At 46.7% G+C, this 18,119-nt stretch overlaps 3 non-coding genes across 3 annotated transcripts; all 3 read right to left on the minus strand.

Annotated features, from left to right (window-relative positions):
* Window positions 1-468: 468 nt before the first annotated feature.
* trnae-cuc (transfer RNA glutamic acid (anticodon CUC)) lies at window positions 469-541 on the minus strand. Its single transcript has one exon. It is a non-coding gene; the product is annotated as a tRNA-Glu (tRNA).
* Window positions 542-6,195: 5,654 nt separating this feature from the next.
* On the minus strand, window positions 6,196-6,269 carry trnan-guu (transfer RNA asparagine (anticodon GUU)). The gene has a single exon. It is a non-coding gene; the product is annotated as a tRNA-Asn (tRNA).
* A 3,265-nt stretch (window positions 6,270-9,534) lies between these two features.
* On the minus strand, window positions 9,535-9,608 carry trnan-guu (transfer RNA asparagine (anticodon GUU)). The gene has a single exon. It is a non-coding gene; the product is annotated as a tRNA-Asn (tRNA).
* Between the last annotated feature and the right edge of the window lie 8,511 nt (window positions 9,609-18,119).

The following is an 18,119-nucleotide window of genomic DNA, read 5'->3' on the forward strand; positions in this document are numbered from 1 at the left end:
ACGCACGAAACCTCCAGCATCAGGATTCCTAGCAGAAGCAATAATGCAGAGACTCGAACAGACAGCCCTTCCAACGAACCAACCCAAACTTTGGGTCCGCTACAGCGATGACACTTTTCTCATCAAAAAATGAAACAAATTAGAGGAAACCTACAACACCATCAACAATCTCCTTACTGGCATAAGATTCACAAAAGAGGAGAACAACAACAAAGTGCCATTTCTTGATGTCACAGTGGAGCGAACAGTCAATGGTAAATTCAAAACAGCGTCTACAGGAAAACAATGCACGCGAACCAAGAACTTAACTACAGAAGCAATCACCCCTACACAATCAAACACATCTGAATCAGGACACTATTTCAGCGAGCCACGACACACTGCTGCACCCAGGAACGACGAAGATCAATAAATAACTGTACAGAGCATTTCCGAAGAACGGGGAGCCCCTAAACCCCCTGAAAACAGTTCCCCTGACCGGGAATCGAACCCGGGCCGCGGCGGTGAGAGCGCCGAATCCTAACCACTAGACCACCAGGGAGATACAAGCACAGCCTGTTAGCTCTACCAAACATTACTTCCCTGCCCGGAAATCGAATCCGGGCCATGGTCGGTCGAAGGCTTTCACCTGTGCATCCAACAATGTCATTTCTTGTATCCATTGCTCCTGATGCAGTCTCCTCTACATTGGGGAGACTGGAGACTCCTCGCAGAGTCAAGTCACAGCGCTTTAGGGAACATCTCCAGGACACCCGCACCAATCAACCCCATCGTCCTCTGGCCCAACATTTCAAACCCCCTCCCACTCTGCCGAGGACATGCAGGTCCTGGGCCTCCTCCATCACCGCTCCCTCCCCACCCGATGCCTGGAGGATGAACGCCTCATCTTCCGCTTGGGGTAAATTCAACCCCAGGCCATCAATGTGGATTCATCAGTTTCCTCATTTCCCCTCCCCCACCTTACCTCAATTCTAGCCTTCCAGCTCAGCGCTGTCCTCATGATCTCTCCTACCTGCCAATCTCCCTCCCCACCTATCCACTCCACCCTCCTCTCTGATCTGTCACCTCCATCCCCACCCCCATTCGCCTATTGTACTTTTTGCTACCTTCGGCCCAGCACACCTCAGCCCCAATTTATCTCTCCACCCTGGAGGGGTCCTGCCTCTATTCCTGATGAAGGGCTTTTGCCCGAAACGTCGATTTTCCTGCTCCTCGGAAGCTGTCTGACCTGCTGTGCTTTTCTAGCACCACTCTGATCTAAGCTCTGGTTTCCAGCATCTGCAGTCCTCATTTTTGCCTCCCAATAAGCCCAGTGTGCCAATTTCACATCAACAAACTGACACAAGTAGACACAACGTCTGCAGAAACCCGAGCCACATTACTTTACATTAAAGACATCTGGGAAATGATGTCCAGACAACTCAAACCCCTCAGCAGCATGGTCGCCCACAAATTTACCAACACATTTAAACAGCGGCTAATGAACCTGAAATACCCGATACAAACAACCAGAAAAGTTTGTTATTTATAAAATACCTTACAAGGAAATATATACATGAACTCTGCCACACAGGTCTCTGTGGAAAGAAATGCTGGGATGAGATAAGGAAGATTTTTTTCAGCCAAAACGAATCGGTACTGACTGCACAGCCATTTAAAATCAACGCTCTGTGTTGGGAAAGTGAAATGTGCCCGTGAGCAGTGTGTAGGGTCTTTCAGCTTCCCCTCCTCTGACAGCGCTGTGACTTGACTCTGATGTTCTCAGGGACATTTACTGATACGAGACAGTGAAAAGATTCTCATTCCTGCAGATTAGGAATTGTACCCATACGCCGGTTTCAGGACAATGAGAAAGATTAATTGGGATGTGTGAAGAAGCTGTGAGCTGCATTTGAAACAAGTAGGTGGAGTCAGATACGTCATCCATTGCCCCATGGTCCTGAGAGTACCTAACGCCACCATGCTCTGACGTTAACACGGACATGCGCAGCAATGGGTTCATTCAGAAAGTGAACAACCAAAGATAATCACCGTCACTGATTCCCTTCCACAGGCCCAACTTTGTGAAGCAGTACCTTTCACTGGCAAAGGAAACACCCATGTCTTCAGGTGCCTGCTTTATTTCGAACTCTATTTCAAGCCCCTCACTCTTCCAGTCTCATTTCCAAACACTTTGCTCATAGTCTCCAAAGAAGCTCTGAGGGTATCTGCTTGTTCCACCCGAACAGGCAGTGGGTTGCAGATTCCCACCAGTCCCAATTTGAGTGAAATATTTTTGCCCCTCCACTGATTTGAATCTTAAAGAAGAAGCGGGGGAGCAAACTCCCTTTCTTTTCGACGACATTTCTCATTTTGTACTCGGCAGGGTTCACACCTGCGTGGGGAAACCGCAATGGATTTCAAGTCCATCGCATTAACCACTCGGCACACGATTCAGAACCACACTGACAGCTTGACTTCCCAGGTCTGTCTGCCTGTGGAGCTGAGAAAGAGTGAATCATCGCAGAGTTTGTTTGATTCCAATCACTTGACAGTGATTCGAAAGGGTTAAATATCGGCACATGGTGTTTGCAGATATTTAGGTGTTTCTCCCGAAAAGATGAAATGAACTTTCAGTGAGAAATTGCAGGAGGAACTCAGCAGGGCAGGCAACATCTGTGGAAAGAGAATCAGAGGCAACATTTCAAAATTTGGTTTTCTCCGACAGGTACTGTCAAACCTGTTGATTTTCTGTTTGGGTCTCGTCTTCTCAGCATACGCAGTCCCTTAGGTTAGACATGAAGTCAATTCGAAACCCCTTTTGGAGAAGATTTCCGTTTGGGGAACATTTTCCTGACCCCATTAAAAGCGCACAGCATCGAAGCCAAAGGAAAACAGAGAACACCCCGCCCCTGGTTGGGCTCAAACCACGAACCTTTTGATCAACAGCCGAACGCGCTGACCAATTGCGCCACAGAGACAGGCGCAGATGCGGGCGGCACCATCGCTTAGTGATTTTATAATTCAGCCTCCCCGCCTAGAATTACAATTGTCGTCTATCAGTTTAACCTTTCCATAATCAAGCCTGGGAGATGCATTCTGGAGATACCGGGGGCTGTCTGCAGACACATCCATGTCACGAGGAACGAGCTTTCTTACTCCGGGGCCGTCGCCCTTCGAGCCTTTCAGTGTTTTGCCTGTTCCCGAGTTCTCTCATTGGCTCGGAGGCGAGGTGGGGTTTGAATTCCTGATGTGCAGGAACGACAATTCTTTCAATGTCTCAGATCAGTTCGTGTGCCGAGAACATCAGAATCAACCTCCCGGCCTCTTCAACAAGGGGACGGTGTCTGGACTGTCGGACAGGTCATCTTTCATTCTCCTCCAAATCCGCTTCCCAAAGTGTTTCTAAAGGTTCACAAAGCTGGAGACTGGGATTTCTGTTTTGCTTCATGAACATTTGAACATTTTTCCATTTCCTAACTGACAATATTTTGCCAAAATCTCTTCCCAATTGTACGCCTTGTCTCATGTCCAGGGATGAGGAATTTCCATTTTGGGGAGACATTCCCAATGTTGAGAATGTTCGCTTTGGAGCAAACAAGGATAACTGGAGATTTCCTGGGGCTGTTGGTAATGATGGGAGAAGAAGCGTTGGGAATGGGCAGATTAATGATCAGAAGAACCAATTGCCACTGACCAGAGTCAGTTACCAGAGGACAGGGATTGAAGTTCTTGAATGAAAAGCAGCACTTGTGCCTAATAAACACAGAGAATACTGCAGAAAGCCAACAGGTCGAGCAGCATCTGTGGAAAGGTAAACAGAGCTGACGTTGTGAGTCTGATACGTTGTTTGTTCAGAACCCGAGTTTCCTGCATGGCAATCAATTCCCAGACATGAGAAAACGGGTCTTTATTGAGACGGGTTTTCTGAAGATTGAGCGATAATGCAACCAACAGGAAGTTATTTAAAATCGCCAGCGAAGAAAGCATAGCCAGCAGGTTAACACCCTGGGCGGGGAGCCCCAAATGATCTCTACGCCAACACCTTAAGTGTTCGGCCACAACTACACGCCCAAAGTTGAGGTCTAAACTTTCTCATGGAATAGTTCTAACAGGAAAGGTGAGTATTGGGCTTGTCCTGTCCGCGCCATAGTCCCAACGTTTCCTGTTCCCCTGGATTTGATCAGGACAGAGGAGGCTGATGGGAGATCGAATTGAACTACACACCTTGATAAGAGATAGAGCGGCTGGGAAGGATCCATTCCCATGCGTAGAGAGATTAATAATCAGGACCGAAAATAAGGAGCCACTTCAAGAAATTTGGGGTTCATTCAGCAAAGCTAATGTAGAACTGTTCACAGAAAATTGTGATGAAAGTCTCTCGAGTTATTTTGATGAGAAGTGTTGATGATGCTAATACAATCGATAAGATGAACGTAGATTGGTCAATGTATTTGGTGACAGTTCTGTTCTAGCCCTGTGAGCGAAACCTGGATCTGAAGGAGTAGAAGGGACATTAACAACATCGATCTGAAATTGGACACGTGACAAGGAACAGAGCCATCATTAACAGTTGGCTTTTGAACTGGAGAGGGTTTCTCGTGAAATTAGCTTGAGGCTTGAGGTATGCAAGGTCAAGATAATTTAGGTAAAACATGGAAACACTATCCTCATTAGCAGACAGTGAAAGGATTACAAGACACAAATTAAACATTTTCGACAAGTGATACAGGGGACTGGGAAGATAAGTATTAGAAACTGGCAACAACAAAGTTCTGCAGCACAACACTGACATTCAAAGACCGAAAACATCCAGGTCCTGATTAATCAGATGGCATTGTGGTGCTATTCTGCAAAACATCTACTTGCAATGTCCTACAAAAGAGTGACAAAACCCATCGCTGTCAGCCTAGGATAGAAAATCCGAAGGGATGAACGTTTGCTGATTTTCTGAAGATTCACAGAGCTTAGAAGGGGTTTTGGTGATTGTTTCTTTTCCACTTCCAGGAGCCGCAGTGGTTGAGGCGTTGAGTTGGGGAGAATAAGATGTGCCCGTAAACAGCGTGTGGGGCTATTTCAGCTTCCCCTCATCTGACTGCGCTGTGAGTTGACTCAGATGTTCTCAGGGACATTTACTGACGCGAGACAGTGTAAGGATTCTCATTCCCGCAGATCGGGAATTCAAACCGTATGCCGGCTTCAGGACAATGAGAAAGATTAATTGGGGTGTGTGAAGAAGCTGTGAGCTGCATTTCAAACAGGTAGGTGGAGTTTGGTGCGCCAGTCCCTGTGCGCATCCAACGCCACCATGCTGCAGAGTTCTGACGCCAACACGGACATGCGCAGCAATGGGAACATTCACAAGGTGAACAACCAAATATAATCACCGTCACTGATTCCCTTCCACAGGCCCAACTTTGTGAAGCAGTATCTTTCACTGGCAAAGGAAACGCCTTTGTCCACAGGTACCTGCTTCATTTCGATCACGATTTCAAGCCCCTCACTCTTCTAGTCTCATTTCCAAACACTTTGCTCATAGCCTCCAAAGAAGCTCTGAGGGTATCTGCAGATTCCCACCAGTCCCAATTTGAGTGAAATGTTTTTCCCCCTCCACTGATTTGAATCTTAAAGAAGAAGCGGGGGAGCAAACTCCCTTTCTTTTCGACGACACTTCTCATTTTGTACTCGGCAGGGTTCACACCTGCGTGGGGAAGCCGCAATGGATTTCAAGTCCATCGCATCAACCACTCGGCCCACGATTCAGTACCACACTGACAGTTTGACTTCCCAGGTCTGTCTGCCTGTGGAGCTGAGAAAGAGTGAATCATCGCAGAGTTTGTTTGACTCCAATCACTTCGCAGTGATTCGAAAGGGTTAAATATCTGCACATGGTGTTTGCAGATATTTCGGTGTTTCTCCCGAAAAGATGAAATGAACTTTCAGTGAGAAATTGCAGGAGGAACTCAGCAGGGCAGGCAACATCTGTGGAAAGAGAATCAGAGGCAACATTTCAGAATTTTGTTTGCTCCGACAGGTACTGTCAAACCTGTTGATTTTCTGTTTGGGTCTCGTCTTCTCAGCAGATGCAGTCCCTTAGGTAAGACATGAAGTCAACTCGCAACCCCCCTGTGTGGAGAAGATTTCCGTTTGGGGAACATTCTCCTGACCCCATTAAAAGCACACAGCTTCGAAGCCAAAGGAGAGCAGCGAACACACCGCCCCTGGGTGGGCTCGAACCACCAACCTGTCGGTTAACAGCCGAACGCGCTGACCAATTGCGCCACAGAGACAGGTGCAGATGGGGGCGGCACCATCGCTTAGTGATTTTATAATTCAGCCTCCCCGCCAAGAATTACAATTGTCGTCTATCAGTTTAACTTTTCCATAATCAAGCCTGGGAGATGCATTCTGGAGATACCGGGGGCTGTCTGCAGACACATCCATGTCACGAGGAACTAGCTTTCTTACTCCGGGGCCGTCGCCCTTCGAGCCTTTCAGTGTTTTGCCTGTTCCCGAGTTCTCTCATTGGCTCGGAGGCGAGAAGGGGTTTGAATTCCTGATGTACACGAACGACAATTCTTTAAATGTCTCAGATCAGTTCGTGTGCCGAGAACATCAGAATCAACCTCCCGGCCTCTTCAACAAGGGGACGGTGTCTGGACTGTCGGACAGGTCATCTTTCATTCTCCTCCAAATCCGCTTCCCAAAGTGTTTCTAAAGGTTCAAAAAGCTGGAGACTGGGATTTCTGTTTTGCTTCATGAACATTTGAACATTTTTCCATTTCCTAACTGACAATATTTTGCCAAAATCTCTTCCCAATTGTACGCCTTGTCTCATGTCCAGGGATGAGGAATTTCCATTTTGGGGAGACATTCCCAATGTTGAGAATGTTCGCTTTGGAGCAAACAAGGATAACTGGAGATTTCCTGGGGCTGTTGGTAATGATGGGAGAAGAAGCGTTGGGAATGGGCAGATTAATGATCAGAAGAACCAATTGCCACTGACCAGAGTCAGTTACCAGAGGACAGGGATTGAAGTTCTTGAATGAAAAGCAGCACTTGTGCCTAATAAACACAGAGAATACTGCAGAAAGCCAACAGGTCGAGCAGCATCTGTGGAAAGGCAAACAGAGCTGACGTTGTGAGTCTGATACGTTGTTTGTTCAGAACCCGAGTTTCCTGCATGGCAATCAATTCCCAGACATGAGAAAACGGGTCTTTATTGAGACGGGTTTTGTGAAGTTTGAGCGATAATGCAACCAACAGGAAGTTATTTAAAATCGCCAGCGAAGAAAGCATAGCCAGCAGGTTACCACCCTGGGGGGGGAGCCCCAAATGATCTCTACGCCAACACCTTAAGTGTTCGGCCACAACTACACGCCCAAAGTTGAGGTCTAAACTTTCTCATGGAATAGTTCTAACAGGAAAGGTGAGTATTGGGCTTGTCCTGTCCGCGCCATAGTCCCAACGTTTCCTGTTCCCCTGGATTTGATCAGGACAGAGGAGGCTGATGGGAGATCGAATTGAACTACACACATTGATGAGAGATAGAGCGGCTGGGAAGGATCCATTCCCATGCGTAGAGAGATTAATAATCAGGGCCGAAAATAAGGAGCCACTTCAAGAAATTTGGGGTTCATTCAGCAAAGCTCATGTAGAACTGTTCACAGAAAATTGTGATGAAAGTCTCTCGAGTTATTTTGATGAGAAGTGTTGATGATGCTAATACAATCGATAGGATGAACGTAGATTGGTCAATGTATTTGGTGACAGTTCTGTTCTAGCCCTGTGAGCGAAACCTGGATCTGAAGGAGTAGAAGGGACATTAACAACATCGATCTGAAATTGGACACGTGACAAGGAACAGAGCCATCATTAACAGTTGGCTTTTGAACTGGAGAGGGTTTCTCGTGAAATTAGCTTGAGGCTTGAGGTATGCAAGGTCAAGATAATTTAGGTAAAACATGGAAACACTATCCTCATTAGCAGACAGTGAAAGGATTACAAGACACAAATTAAACATTTTCGACAAGTGATACAGGGAACTGGGAAGATAAGTATTAGAAACTGGCAACAACAAAGTTCTGCAGCACAACACTGACATTCAAAGACCGAAAACATCCAGGTCCTGATTAATCAGATGGCATTGTGGTGCTATTCTGCAAGACATCTACTTGCAATGTCCTACAAAAGAGTGACAAAACCCATCGCTGTCAGCCTAGGATAGAAAATCCGAAGGGATGAACGTTTGCTGATTTTCTGACGATTCACAGAGCTTAGACTGGGTTTTGGTGATTGTTTCTTTTCCACTCCCAGGAGCCGCAGTGGTTGAGGCGTTGAGTTGGGGAGAATAAAATGTGCCCGTGAACAGCGTGTGGGACTATTTCAGCTTCCCCTCATCTGACTGCGCTGTGAGTTGACTCAGATGTTCTCAGGGACATTTACTGACGCGAGACATTGTAAGGATTCTCATTCCCGCAGATCGGGAATTCAAACCGTATGCCGGCTTCAGGACAATGAGAAAGATTAATTGGGGTGTGTGAACAAGCTGTGAGCTGCATTTCAAACAGGTAGGTGGAGTTTGGTGCGCCAGTCCCTGTGCGCATCGAACGCCACCATGCTGCAGAGTTCTGACGCCAACACGGACATGCGCAGCAATGGGAACATTCACAAGGTGAACAACCAAAGATAATCACCGTCACTGATTCCCTTCCACAGGCCCAACTTTGTGAAGCAGTATCTTTCACTGGCAAAGGAAACGCCTTTGTCCACAGGTACCTGCTTCATTTCGATCACGATTTCAAGCCCCTCACTCTTCTTGTCTCATTTCCAAACACTTTGCTCATAGCCTCCAAAGAAGCTCTGAGGGTATCTGCTTGTTCCACCCGAACAGGCAGTGGGTTGCAGATTCCCACCAGTCCCAATTTGAGTGAAATGTTTTTCCCCCTCCACTGATTTGAATCTTAAAGAAGAAGCGGGGGAGCAAACTCCCTTTCTTTTCGACGACACTTCTCATTTTGTACTCGGCAGGGTTCACACCTGCGTGGGGAAGCCGCAATGGATTTCAAGTCCATCGCATCAACCACTCGGCCCACGATTCAGTACCACACTGAGAGTTTGACTTCCCAGGTCTGTCTGCCTGTGGAGCTGAGAAAGAGTGAATCATCGCAGAGTTTGTTTGACTCCAATCACTTCGCAGTGATTCGAAAGGGTTAAATATCTGCACATGGTGTTTGCAGATATTTCGGTGTTTCTCCCGAAAAGATGAAATGAGAAATTCAGTGAGAAATTGCAGGAGGAACTCAGCAGGGCAGGCAACATCTGTGGAAAGAGAATCAGAGGCAACATTTCAGAATTTTGTTTGCTCCGACAGGTACTGTCAAACCTGTTGATTTTCTGTTTGGGTCTCGTCTTCTCAGCATACGCAGTCCCTCAGGTAAGACATGAAGTCAACTCGCAACCCCCCTGTGTGGAGAAGATTTCTGTTTGGGGAACATTCTCCTGACCCCATTAAAAGCGCACAGCTTCGAAGCCAAAGGAGAGCAGCGAACACACCGCCCCTGGGTGGGCTCGAACCACCAAGCTTTCGGTTAACAGCCGAACGCGCTGACCAATTGCGCCACAGAGACAGGCGCAGATGTGGGCGGCACCATCGCTTAGTGATTTTATAATTCAGCCTCCCCGCCAAGAATTACAATTGTCGTCTATCAGTTTAACTTTTCCATAATCAAGCCTGGGAGATGCATTCTGGAGATAGCGGGGGCTGTCTGCAGACACATCCATGTCACGAGGAACTAGCTTTCTTACTCCGGGGCCGTCGCCCTTCGAGCCTTTCAGTGTTTTGCCTGTTCCCGAGTTCTCTCATTGGCTCGGAGGCGAGAAGGGGTTTGAATTCCTGATGTGCACGAACGACAATTCTTTCAATGTCTCAGATCAGTTCGTGTGCCGAGAACATCAGAATCAACCTCCCGGCCTCTTCAACAAGGGGACGGTGTCTGGACTGTCGGACAGGTCATCTTTCATTCTCCTCCAAATCCGCTTCCCAAAGTGTTTCTAAAGGTTCACAAAGCTGGAGACTGGGATTTCTGTTTTGCTTCATGAACATTTGAACATTTTTCCATTTCCTAACTGACAATATTTTGCCAAAATCTCTTCCCAATTGTACGCCTTGTCTCATGTCCAGGGATGAGGAATTTCCATTTTGGGGAGACATTCCCAAGGTGAGAATGTTCGCTTTGGAGCAAACAAGGATAACTGGAGATTTCCTGGGGCTGTTGGTCATGATGGGAGAAGAAGCGGTGGGAATGGGCAGATTAATGATCAGAAGAACCAATTGCCACTGACCAGAGTCAGTTACCAGAGGACAGGGATTGAAGTTCTTGAATGAAAAGCAGCACTTGTGCCTAATAAACACAGAGAATACTGCAGAAAGCCAACAGGTCGAGCAGCATCTGTGGAAAGGTAAACAGAGCTGACGTTGTGAGTCTGATACGTTGTTTGTTCAGAACCCGAGTTTCCTGCATGGCAATCAATTCCCAGACATGAGAAAACGGGTCTTTATTGAGACGGGTTTTGTGAAGTTTGAGCGATAATGCAACCAACAGGAAGTTATTTAAAATCGCCAGCGAAGAAAGCATAGCCAGCAGGTTACCACCCTGGGCGGGGAGCCCCAAATAATCTCTACGCCAACACCTTAAGTGTTCGGCCACAACTACACGCCCAAAGTCGAGGTCTAAACTTTCTCATGGAATAGTTCTAACAGGAAAGGTGAGTATTGGGCTTGTCCTGTCCGTGCCATAGTCCCAACGTTTCCTGTTCCCCTGGATTTGATCAGGACAGAGGAGGCTGATGGGAGATCGAATTGAACTACACACCTTGATGAAAGATAGAGCGGGAGGGAAGGATCCATTCCCATGCGTAGAGAGATTAATAATCAGGACCGAAAATAAGGAGCCACTTCAAGAAATTTGGGGTTCATTCAGCAAAGCTAATGTAGAACTGTTCACAGAAAATTGTGATGAAAGTCTCTCGAGTTATTTTGATGAGAAGTGTTGATGATGCTAATACAATCGATAGAATGAACGTAGATTGGTAAATGTATTTGGTGACAGTTCTGTTCTAGCCCTGTGAGCGAAACCTGGATCTGAAGGAGTACAAAGGGACATAAACAACATCGATCTGAAATTGGACACGTGACAAGGAACAGAGCCATCAGTAACAGTTGGCTTTTGAACTGGAGAGGGTTTCTCGTGAAATTAGCTTGAGGCTTGAGGTATGCAAGGTCAAGATAATTTCGGTAAAACATGGAAACACTATCCTCATTAGCAGACAGTGAAAGGATTACAAGACACAAATTAAACATTTTCGACAAGTGATACAGGGAACTGGGAAGATAAGTATTAGAAACTGGCAACAACAAAGTTCTGCAGCACAACACTGACATTCAAAGACCGAAAACATCCAGGTCCTGATTAATCAGATGGCATTGTGGTGCTTTTCTGCAAAACATCTACTTGCAATGTCCTACAAAAGAGTGACAAAACCCATCGCTGTCAGCCTAGGATAGAAAATCCGAAGGGATGAACGTTTGCTGATTTTCTGAAGATTCACAGAGCTTAGACGGGGTTTTGGTGATTGTTTCTTTTCCACTCCCAGGAGCCGCAGTGGTTGAGGCATTGAGTTGGGGAGAATAAAATGTGCCCGTAAACAGCGTGTGGGACTATTTCAGCTTCCCCTCATCTGACTGCGCTGTGAGTTGACTCAGATGTTCTCAGGGACATTTACTGACGCGAGACAGTGTAAGGATTCTCATTCCCGCAGATCGGGAATTCAAACCGTATGCCGGCTTCAGGACAATGAGAAAGATTAATTGGGGTGTGTGAACAAGCTGTGAGCTGCATTTCAAACAGGTAGGTGGAGTTTGGTGCGCCAGTCCCTGTTCGCATCCAACGCCACCATGCTGCAGAGTTCTGACGCCAACACGGACATGCGCAGCAATGGGAACATTCACAAGGTGAACAACCAAAGATAATCACCGTCACTGATTCCCTTCCACAGGCCCAACTTTGTGAAGCAGTATCTTTCACTGGCAAAGGAAACGCCTTTGTCCACAGGTACCTGCTTCATTTCGATCACGATTTCAAGCCCCTCACTCTTCTAGTCTCATTTCCAAATACTTTGCTCATAGCGTCCAAAGAAGCTCTGAGGGGATCTGCTTGTTCCACCCGAACAGGCAGTGGGTTGCAGATTCCCACCAGTCCCAATTTGAGTGAAATGTTTTTCCCCCTCCACTGATTTGAATCTTAAAGAAGAAGCCGGAGAGCAAACTCCCTTTCTTTTCGACGACACTTCTCATTTTGTACTCGGCAGGGTTCACACCTGCGTTGGGAAGCCGCAATGGATTTCAAGTCCATCGCATTAACCACTCAGCCCACGAATACAGAACCACACTGACTGCTTCCTTCCCCTTGTCTGTCTGCCTGTGGAGCTGAGAAAGAGTGCATCATCGCAGAGTTTGTTTGACTCCAATCACGTCACAGTGATTCGAAAGGGTTATATATCTGCATACGGCGACTCCAGTTGTTTCATCCCAAAAGATGAAATGAACTTTCAGTAAAAAACAAAACTAGAAATTGCAGGAGAAACTGAGAAGGTCAGGCAACGTCTGTGGAAAGAGAATCAGCGACAACATTTCAGAATTTTGTTTTCTCTGACAGGTACTGTCAAACCTACCGAGTTTCTCTTTTGGTCTCGGCTTCTCAGCAGACGCAGTCCCTTACGTGAGACATTCATTCAATTCAGAAACCCCTTTGTGGAGAAGATTTCCGTTTGGGGAACATTTTCCTGACCCCATTAAAAGCGCACAGCTTCAGCGTCCGGGCATGTGTGAGCTTGTGGCGCAACGGTAGCGCGTCTGACTCGAGATCCGAAAGTTGCATGTTTGAATCTCAGATGGCTCCATAACGTCGTCTCCTTACGTTTCAAATCACGACAGGAGTCCGTTGACTCCGTGTATCGTTTGGCCAAGTCTTGCCGTTTGCGTATAATGAATCTGCCTTTTTGTGATTTACTGACCCCAACCACTCCCTTTACAAAAGCGTTCTTCGTAATGCCACTTTTGTTTCTTTTCCTCATGTCTTTTAAACTCTGCCGAATCGTTGCCGATCCTTTCAGACGTGGGAACATTTTGACGACATTACTTTCTCTGTCTAGACTTTGCATGACTTGAAAAGCTTCAATCGGGCCAGATTTCAAACTTCTGTACTCCGAAGAGAGCTCTCCCAAATTTCCAATCGACCCTCATCGCTGACATCCCTCAAACACTGCACCACTCACGTCAACCTCTTCAACGCTATCTCCAATCATTTCACTTCGCTGCTTTCTGTCCCATTGGTTCTCCAGGGAGCCCAACCTCGTTTTACGAAGGTGCTTTTTGAGGAAATTAAACAGCACTTTCGCACAAGTCATGAAACGCGGGCTCCTCCGCGGTTTGAACCCTGGATCTCTCGAACGCCTGCGTCAATGAATACCCAAAGCAAAAATCACACCCCGACACCAACGAGCCACACGGCTAGCGCGCTGGCGCCCCTGCCCCCACCCTACCTCTTGAACCAGCTGAGTCTTGCTCAGAGGAAAGTCCAGTTGACATTGAACAGGCTGGGGCTGTTTTCTCTGGAACGTCGGAGGTTGAAGGGTGACTTTATGGAGGTTTATAAAATTATGAGGGGCATGGATAGGATAAATAGGCAAAGCCTTTTCCCTGGGGTCGGGGAGTCAAGAACTAGAGGGCATAGGTTTAGGGTGAGAGGAGAAAGATATAAAAGAGATCTAAGGGGCAACTTTTTCACGCAGAGGGTGGTGCGTGTATGGAATGAGCTGCCAGAGAAAGTGGCGGAGACTGGTACAATTGCAACATTTCAGAAGCGTTTGGATGGATATATGAATAGGAAGGGTTTGGAGGTATATGGGCCGGGTGCTGGCAGCTGGGACTAGATTGGGGTGGGATATCTGGTCGGCATGGACGGGTTGGACCGAAGGGTCTGTTTCCATGCTGTACATCTCTATGACTGTATGAACAGCTGCTTCTCATTCTGTCTCTCTGCTGCCGTTTGCCCGTCCCCAGGAACCGGGCCCTCTCTACTGCCAGAAGATTAACCCGTTTTCTGTCTAAACTTTTCTCTGACACCGGAGTGACCAGTGACAAGTATTGCCCTCCTCAACATAGGGTACAGAGAACAGGAGAAGACCCCGCAGACCTCCACGGGTGTGGCATCTCAACTCTGCATACTGGGCCTGTGTATCAATATTTACGTCGAAGTTTTTTGGGAAGCAGATGAGAAGGCGAGGTGCACAACAGTGCGCCGTTATACGGGAAAGCTGCTAAACTCGACATTGAGTGAATAGGGAAGATGGTTTCCCTTCTGGGTTATGCTCCCATCGCGTACCGGCAGACATATCGGCGACGAACAAATATTAACTCTGTCTAAATTGCCACATTCTGTTTTTACGAACCGTGATTTCACTCAGAAGCACAATTTACCTGCTCCCTCCTGGATATCCTTCCAGGTGAAGCAGCTCTTTACCTGTACATTTGCTGCTACCTCGTCGACTGCATTCGCTCGTCCTCGTGACTTTAAATCTCTGCCGAATCACTATAGATCATTTCAGGCATGGGAGCATTGTCACAGCATTATTTCCTGTTTCTCGGCCTCTACTGACTTGGAAAACTTCGGTTCTCCGAGGAGAGCTGGCCCAATATTTCAATTTACCTTTATTGCTGACATTCCGCAAACACCGCACCACTCACGTCAACCTGTTCAACGCGATCTCCAACCATTTCACTTCCCTGTTTTCTGCCTCATTCGTATTCGTGGCAGCCCAACCTCGTTTCACGAAGGTGGTTTTTGAGAAAATTAATGGGTTATTTTTGCCCAAATCAAGTTAAGTGACGCAGCCTCGTCTGGGATGTGAATCCAGGACCGCACACAAGTCTGCACTGTTAAAGACTCTACCTGGGATCATGCCCCTAGACCAACAAGCCAAACAGCGATTCATTCCTCATCCACCACACACCTCTTGAGCCAGCTGAGACTTGCTTAGTGTGAAATACATTTGACATTGTTCTAAGAATTGCAAGTGACAAAGAGTTTCCAGAACAGCTGCTTCTCATTCTGTCTCCCTGCTGCTGTTTGTCCCGTCCCCAGGAATCGGACTCCCTCCACTGTTTCGAAACTTTTCTCTGACACCAGAATAGCCAGTGACAAGCATTGCCCTCCTCAACATAGGATACAGAGAACAGGAGACCACTCAGAGGTTGTCACCTTAACTGTACACATTGGGCCAGTATATCATTGTGAAATATTTATGTCGAAGCTTTTTTGGGAAGCGGAGGCAAGGTGCAGAACAGAGCGCCATTATACGGGAAAGCTGCTAAAGACGACGTTGAATGAATAGGAGAGAATGGTCTCTCCTTTGGGTTCTGGTTCCAACACGCACGCGTTGTGCCATTCTCTTGCATTGCTCGGCAGTTTTTCCACAGAAGTATTCAGCTTTTCATCTGGCGTGTGGCAGGCACGTTTGAGAATGAGGTCAGAAGATCTTCACTGCTGTCGTGTCATATGCTGTTGTGCAGACATATCGTCGATGTGCAAAAATAAACTCAGTCTAAATACCCACATTCTGTTTTTCGAACTGTGATTTCGCTCAGAATCACTAATTTTCAAAACTCGCGATATTCAAACTTTAACAAAGTGCTCATAGAAATGATTAGTGAACACCTGGAAGAAATTCTTCCAAACTTACCTGGGGAATTTCGCTTTGAGGGGTCTTGAACTTTGTGGAAGGAAGGGAAATTTGCCTCGAGGCTGTTTAATGTGGAGATGTGTTCTCCATGTAAACTGATCGTAGTTGACCATCCCAGTGCTTCCCGATGCAGGGCTGCCTGACCCCCAGGGAGGTTTACTTGAAGCAACTGGAGAGAATCCAGAGAGGGAGCAGATTCTGCAAAGGTGCTCAAATACTTTCTATCTCTCTTTTAGGTCTTTTCCTTGTGTATTCCCTCAGTTTAGCACGTATGCAGTTTGCACCCTGGAAAATGATTGCTTTTTTCCTCATGTTCACAATTAAATGTGTAGTTTCGCTTGGAACTGATCCGCATTGACAGGATTGGCATATTGATATATATATATGTACACGTATTTAGTTTAAGATTAGATTATATTTGAATGAAGTTTTCCTCTAAACACACCTAAGCCTATCTGGCTGCATGAGGGATTTCAGGTTTCTGTGTGCTGGGTATTATGTGATCAGCAGGCATCTGGCAAACTACAGGAACTGTCACCTATGTTATGTTCGTTTAAGTATACTGACAATGACCACTTATTTTGTGACTTTTTTTTGCAGGAAGACGTGCCGAAAGAAATCTGAAAACAAATGATACATCAACTTCTGACAGAGCCGCTTGATTCATTGGGACTTGAATATCAGCAGCCATTCCAATCAAGAAGACATGGTTGCTTTTGTTTGCTTGAGAGATTTTGGACACTGGTGCGGCAGGAAGAATACTGAGAGACCGAGTGAGGGAGATTCAGTGCGCTGACTGTGAAAAGTGCTTTACACCATTTACTCAGCTTGGGGGTATCAAAGTCTCATCCCTGACAGTGGGGATAGACTATGTCCCCGTTCTGATTGTAATTTCAAACCCAGACCAACACAAGGAAAGCTCCCCCAATGGGAAACTGTGGAAATGTGGGGACTGAGGGAAAGGATTCCCTTCCCCATCCGTGTTGGAAACCCACAGACGTAATCACAGCGGGGAGAGGCCATTCACCTGCTCGGTGTGCAGGAAGGGCTTCATTCGGATCAGCCAACTGGAGACGCACGAGTGGGTCCACAAGTGAGAGAAGCCATTCACGTGCCCCATGTACGGAAGGGGGTTCACTCAGTCAGCTGCACTGCTGACCCACCAGTGGGTCCACACCCACTGATACATTGAAGAAACCTGTTAAGTCTTTCATCTTTTAAAATGGGTTCCAGATTTCGGTTCATTAATCTGTAAATCCCAGAACTTCTTTTTAGTAATATTCTCCAGGTACAATAATGTTTTATAAAGGGAGGTGACACCTGAGTTCAGATAACGCATGAAAGCTGTGAGTTTAGAGTCGTTCTGTATCACAGTCTTGAGTCAGACTTTTTCTATTTCCAAACATATAATCCTGCAAATGCAATTCACCCCAAAGACTTCTATGTGTGAGTGCATTCATGAGACAGAGCGTCTGAGTGTGTCTGTGTGTGTTTGCATGCTGGGTAAAGTGTGCGTGTAATGGTGTATAATTGTGTGAGAAGGTGTGTGCATGGATGAGAGTGTGAGGGATGTATCCATGTGTGTCTGAGAGAGACCCCTGTCTATCAGAGAGGGTCTGCACGACCGTGTGAGGACTTGTGTGTGTGTGTGTGTGTGTGTGTGTGCGTGTGTGTATGAGAGAGAAGAGAGAGAGAGAGAGAGACAGATTCAGAGAGAGAGATAGGGTTTGTGTGTATTGTGGAGCTGGTTCTCCTGTAGTGAGACATGAATCCAAGGTTTCAGCTGAGGTCATTCTCGTGTGTTCCAAACTTGTTATTAGCCTCTGCTCGGCCACTAGAAATGATTAAGCAGTTAAGCAGTTTCACAACACACACTAGAGAGGGCAAGGTGAAGGGCTGATGTCTGAAACGTTGACTCCCCTGCTCCTTGGATGCTGCCTGACCTGCTGTGCTTTTTCAACACAACACTCTCGACTCTGATCTCCGGCATCTGCATTTCTCACTTTCTCCTCATGGGCGAGGTGGGACTTGTCTTTTATTCACTCATTCACTCTTACAGCCTGTCCTTGGTTGTGGTCCAACTATGCATCCTGAAGAAGGGCTTATGCCCGAAACGTCGATTCTCCTGTTGCTTGGATGCTTCCTGACCTGCTGCGCCTTTCCAGCAACACAATTTCAGCTCTGATCTCCAGTATTTGCAGTCCTCACTTTCTACTCAGAGAATAGGGCCCGTCAAAGATCAGAAAGGCGGTCTTTGTGTGGAGCCACAGAAAATGGGGGAGATACTAAATGAATACTTTGCATCAGTATTTACTGTGGACAAGGATATGGAAGATATA

This window comes from Chiloscyllium punctatum, chromosome 36, assembly GCF_047496795.1.
Source record: "Chiloscyllium punctatum isolate Juve2018m chromosome 36, sChiPun1.3, whole genome shotgun sequence".
In the NCBI taxonomy this organism is placed as follows: Eukaryota; Metazoa; Chordata; class Chondrichthyes; order Orectolobiformes; family Hemiscylliidae; genus Chiloscyllium; species Chiloscyllium punctatum.